The sequence below is a fragment of the Otolemur garnettii genome, unplaced genomic scaffold, assembly GCF_000181295.1.
Source record: "Otolemur garnettii isolate 467f Iridium unplaced genomic scaffold, OtoGar3 scaffold00110, whole genome shotgun sequence".
Classification (NCBI taxonomy): Eukaryota; Metazoa; Chordata; class Mammalia; order Primates; family Galagidae; genus Otolemur; species Otolemur garnettii.
Genome location: NW_003852505.1, coordinates 4,429,615 through 4,436,263, shown reverse-complemented (window position 1 = coordinate 4,436,263; position 6,649 = coordinate 4,429,615).

The window sequence follows — 6,649 nt, the reverse complement described above, 5'->3', positions numbered from 1 at the left end:
TGGTGGGAATGCAATCTAATACATTCCTTTTGGAAAGAAGTTTGGAGAACACTCAGGGATCTAAAAGTAGACCTGCCATTGGATCCTGTAGTTACTCTACTAGGTGTGTATCCACAAGTCCAAAAATCACTTTGCAAAAAAATATTTGCACCAGATTGTTTATTGCAGCCCAATTCATAATTGCCAAGTAATGGAAGAAGCCCAAGTTCCCATCAACCCATCATTAATTGATTAATAAATTGTGGTATATGTATAATACAGAATATTATATAGCCTTAAAAAATGGATACTTTACCTCTTTTATGTTTACATGGATGGAGCTGGAACATATTCTTCTTGGTAAAGTATCCACTGTCCTCAATACTATTATGAAACCAATTCATAATCACCCACACTTTCATATGAAAGATAAAACACAACTATAGCCCAGGATGAAGGAGGGAAGAGGAGGGGGATGGAAGGAGAGGGAGGAGGTTGGATAGAGGAAGGGTAAACATTGGGACCACACCTACGATGTTTATTGCAAGGGTATATGTCAAATCTACTAAGTGTAGACTATAAATGTCTTAACATGATAATTACGTAAGTGAGGTGATGGCTATGTTAACCAGTTTGATGTAAGCATTCCAAATTATATATAAAATCAGCACATTGTACCCCATAAATGCATATATATATGTATATATGATTTGTGTATTTATGACATAATAAAAAAATACATAAAATAGATAAACCTTTGGCCAAACTAACTAGAAATAGAAAAGTAAAATCTCTAGTAACCTTAATCAGAAGTGATAAAGGGGAAATAACAACAGAGGCCACAGAAATACAAGAGATTATCTCTGAATACTACAAGAATCTCTATGTTCAGACATTTGACAACATGCAGGAAATGAATCAATATTTGGAATCACACCCTCTCCCTAGGTTTAGCCAGGAAGAAATAGATCTCTTGAACAAAACAATTTCAAGCACTGAGGTCATAGAAACAATAAAAAATCTCCTAACAATAAAATGCCCTGGTCCAGGTGGCTTCACACCAGAATTCTATTGAATCTTCAAAGAAGAGCTTATTCCGATACTACAGAAATTATTCCAAAAAATTGAGGAGGAAGGAATCTTCCCCAACATGTTCTGTGAAGCAAACATCACTCTGATACCAAAACCAGGAAAAGACCCAACTAAAAAGGAGAACTTCAGACCAATTTCACTAATAAATACAGAAGCAAAAATTCTCAACAAAATCCTAACCAATAGATTAAAGCTTATCATCAAAAAATTAATATATCATGATCAAGTAGGTTTCATCCCAGGGAGGCAAGACTGGTTTAACATACGCAAGTCCATAAACATTATTCACCATATCAACAGAAACAAAAACAAAGACCATATGGTCCTCTCAATAGATGCAGAAAAAGCAGTTGATAAAACCCAGCATCCTTTTCTAATTAGAACACTGAAGAGTTTAGGCATAGGTGACACATTTCTTAAACTGATCAAAGCTATCCACGACAAACCCATAGCTAATATTTTACTAAATGGAGTAAAACTGAAAGCTTTTTCACTTACAACTGGAACCAGACAAAGTTGTCCTCTGTCACCATTACTATTCAAAATAGTGCTAGAAGTTCTAGCCACTACAATTAGGCAAGACAAGGAAATAAAGGGCATCCAAAATGGGAGCAAAGGATTTCAAACTCTCCCTCTTTGCTGATGATATGATCTTATACTTAGAGAACCCCAAAGACTCAACCACGAGACTCCTAGAAGTCATCAAAAACTACAGTAATGTCTCAGGATATAAAATCAATGTCCACAAGTCAGTAGCCTTTGTATACACCAATAATAGCCAAGATGAGAGGCTACTTGAGGACACAACTTCCTTCACCATAGCTTCAAAGAAAATGAAATACCTAGGAATATACCTAATAAAAGAGGTGAAGGACCTCTATAAAGAAAATTATGAAACTGTAAGAAAGGAAATAGCAGAGGACTTTAACAAATGGAAGAATATACCATGCTCATGGCTGGGAAGAACCAACATTGTTAAAATGTCTACACTTCCCAAAACAATGTACAGATTCAACGTCATCCCTATTAAAATACCAACATTGTATTTTCAAGACTTGGAAAAGATGATTCTTCTTTTTGTACGAACCAGAAAAAAAATCCATATAGCTAAGGCAGTTCTTAGTAATAACAAAGCTGGGGGCATCAGCATAGTAGATTTTAGGCTGTCCCACAAGGCCATAGTGGTCAAAATAGCATGGTACTGGCACAAAAATAGAGACATAGACATTTGGAATTGAATACAAAACCAGGAAATGAAACTAACACCTTACATCCACCTAATGTTTGATAAACCAAACAAGAACATACACTGAGGGAAAGAATCCCTATTCAATAAATGGTGCTGGGATAACTGGATACCCACATGTGAAAGACTGAAATTGGACCTGCACCTTTCTCCACTCACAAAAAATTGATTCAAGATGGATAAAAAACCTAAATTTGAGGCATGAAACAATAAAAATCCTCATCCTCAAAGAAAGCATAGGAAAAACACTTGAAGACATTGGCCTGGGGAAAGACTTTATGAAGAAGACTTCTGTGACATTTGAAACAACAAGAAAAACAAACAAATGGGACTTAACGGAACTGAAAATCTTCTGAATAGGTAAGGAGACAACAACCAAAGCATATAGACAAGCTACACAATGGGAAAGGATATTTGCATATTTTGAATCAGACAAAAGCTTGATAACTAGGATCTATAGGGAACTCAAATTAATCCCCATGAAAAAAGCTAACAATCCCATATATATATATATGTATATATAAAGAGACATGTATAGAACCTTCTCTAAAGAAGACAGACGAATGGCTAGAAAATATATGAAAAAATGCTCATTTCCCTAATTATAGGAGAAATGCAAATCAAAACTACCCTGAGATGCCATCTAAACCCACAGAGAATGGTCCACATCACAAAATCTCAAAACTGCAGATGCTGGTGTGGATATGAAGAGAAAAGAACATTTTTACACTGCTGGTGAGACTGCAAAGTAATACAACTTTTTTGGAAGGAAGTATGGAGAATTCTCAAATAGCTCAAGTTAGACCTCCCATTTGATCCTGCAATCCCATTACTGGGCATCTACCCAGAACAAAAAAAAAAAAAAAAACCCCTTTTACCATAAGGATACTTGCACTAGACTGTATAGCACAGCTCAATTTACAATCACCAAAATGTAGAAACAGTGTAAATGCCCCCCAACCCAGGAATGTATTAACAAGCTGTGGTATATATATATATATATATATATATATACACACATACACATACATACCATGGAATACTACTCAGCCATTAAAAAAGATAGAAACTTTACATCTTTTTTATTAACTTAGATGGAAGTGGAACACATTATTCTTAGTAAAGTGTCACAAGAATGGAGGAGCATTAATCCCATGTACTCAATTTTGATATGAGGACAATTAATGACCTAGTACATGGTAGGGATGGGGGAAGGGGAGAGCAGAGAGAGAGAAGGAGGGAGGGGGTGGGAGAAAGGGAGAGCAAAGAGAGGGAAGAAGGGAGGGGTGGGGGTGTGACACACCTTTTGAGGGCAAGACACAATTATAGGAGGGACTTTACCTAACAAATGCAATCAGTGTAACCTGGTTTCTTGTAACTTCAGTGAATCCTCAACAATAATAAAAAAAAACAGCAGATGCTAAACTTAGAAGCCTCACTTTTAATACAAAAAATAGGTGTTCATTTTCAGAAATAAGCTTCACAGAGGAAAATGTAAAAATAAACTGAAAAGGGGTTTAAAAATTCAACTGGACTATAAGAATTACTTACAAAACAATTCCTATGCCACAGACTTTATTTGATTATTTTTTGTTGCATTGTCAACAAAATGTTCTAAGTAACAGGAATTTTAAAGACACTAGAATCTTACTATGCCTATCAAAGTTAAAGTTACTCAAAACATAGTAAATAGACTCATTACTACTCATTACTTGCCATCAGAATTCTTTACTGACTACTCCTAAGAACTGCAGAAAGTTTTCCCTAACCACCTTTACCAGGAATCTGATAACAGTTACATTTCATAGAATCAATATCTACAGAAGATAAAGAGATTTTGTCTTATGTTGTGGTATGTATGATGTCTGGCTTAAAGTCTTTCCTTCTTGAAAGACTTATGCTCAGGCAGTGGTAAAGGCTCTCTTAAAACACATAATCCCCACTTTGGGGATCCTGGAATTTATTCAATCAGACAAAGGAGATTACTTTAGGTCTGCTATACTCTAGGGTTTATACAAATGTTTGAAGATTACTATAAGCCATCCTTCATACTCCAAGTAGAAGGGATGATTCAAACTCTAACAGCCTCATTGGCTAAGATTCATCAATCTACAGGGCCAAAATAGCCTGGAAATTTACCACTGGCTTTGTTAAAATTATCTTTATTAAAAGTTAGATTGACTCTCATAAGTACTAATATGATCCCTCTTTGAACTTATGTTTGGCAGGCCTATGAATTTGAGTGCAAAACCACTTACTCTGTCTGCTTTAACTGAATTTTCTCAATCGTGTTCAATACTTAAAATAGTTTCTCTTTTATCTAGAAATTCTGAGACAAAGTCCTGGAGACTTTGGCAAACTAACTTACTCTGTCTGCTTTAACTGAATTTTCTCAACCGTGTTCAATACCTAAAATAGTTTCTCTTTTATCTAGAAATTCTGAGACAAAGTCCTGGAGACTGGCAAACTAACAAAATAGGGTAATTTTGTTTACATAAGAGTGTTCTGGAGGAAAGATGGGTTGTCACCATGCTGGACAGGATTCTTTAAAGTGCTGCTGATCACTCATACAGCTATCTGTTTAGTGAAAGACAACAAATATGAAGTTATGCTTCCCATGTAAAGCCAACTTCTCAGGAGGAGTAGACTATAGTTTCCACAGAGGATTTGAGGCTTAGTTTTCTAGAGTGACTAATATTGATAGTGAACTCAACTGAAAGATGGTATTCTAACAAGCATAATATTATTCTGACTGCCTTGCTGTGCTATAGTTTTTGTAACATAAGAATCACACTTTACTAGAAAATAAACATGTTATTTGTTATACCACTTTTTCTTTATGTATTTCCAATAGTGGTTCTTACTAACACATTTCCTATCACCTCTAAATTGCACTCACAGTATAGACATGGCCTTAATTTATAAATTCAAGTCTGATTATTGGCAAAGTAAAAGACCATATTTATTACAATTTATAATAATATCAATATCAAATAAAAATACCATGCATTCATAGTAGTTACTTAAGCCCTAAATTTGTTATAGAACTGTTTTATTAACTGATTTGATTAGAAAGATGGTATAGAAAGGAAAAGCATCTAATTAATAGATGGACATTTATACAGAGTGACTACAAAAGACAGATCTCATATCATTCCATTACCTTTGGGATGCAAGTTTTCTCAAGTACTAGTATAAACAGATAAACAAACATACCTGTTATTTATGGATATTTAGTTAAATGTTATAACCTGGTTTGCATCAAGGTTAAAAGTAGCCCATAAATTGAGTTTATCCTCCAAATTTAAAATTATTACAACCATGTACACAGAAATTCAGTCTTTGCCCTTCAATATGTGCCTGTTATGAATTTGACACTAGATAATGGTATCTTCATGTTTTTCATCTGAGAGATGAATTATTTGAGAAGATAGAATAATTACTGAAAGGTCTACTTTGTCCTATAAATGTACTGTTTCTTCTATGGCTAATGAGAACTTGGGAAATTTATTGGGCCTCACAAGAAAACCTCAAGTTAAAAAAATTTAATTATCAGGTTCCAGAGTGAAGCTATTAATTAATTTTGCATAGGGTAACATTTCATTTAAAAACCTCAAAATAGTATTCAAGTAGTTAATAATTTGAAACTAGAAACAATAAAGACACTATGAGTTTATAAAATTAACATGATGAGGATAAATTTTTTGTATTGTTAATCAGGAATCTGCTTTAACCATTTTGCCATTGGTATTTTAAAAAGATTATTCCCCCAGGCAAATACCATATAAATTTTTCAGTTCATCACATTGTGACTCATTTAATTGTTTTATATTTTACCATGGACTTGCTATGTATTTAGACTGCTAGAAACTGCCCAGAGAAAGGAAGAAATAGCAATGTAAATAACTGGAAAACTGTAGTTTTACTAGAAAATAACAGAAAAGCAAAATTGTATCAATACAAATTTAAAAATAAATTTCAATTTCAAATTTTACCCAGTTTACAAAGGAAAGAAACTCCCCCCTCCCACTGTCCTTTTCTTTTAGCATTTCCTTCAGAAAATTTGGGATTATAAATAAGCTTCTTGCCAGTTTTACATCTCATAAATATAATTTTTTTGGTTAGCCAAGGAGTCATGTCTTTTAAAAGTAAACATCAAGAATGGTGGTGCCTTCCTACCCTGTGGCAATTTAGCTCCAAGATGTTGCTTCCTGCTTATTAAAAAGATGAGATATTTTATTTTTCCTTTGGATAAATAAAATTAATAACCACATAATAGATTAGGACATAAATCAAAAAAGGGTGAGAGTTTTTTATCTTTTTTATCTTTGC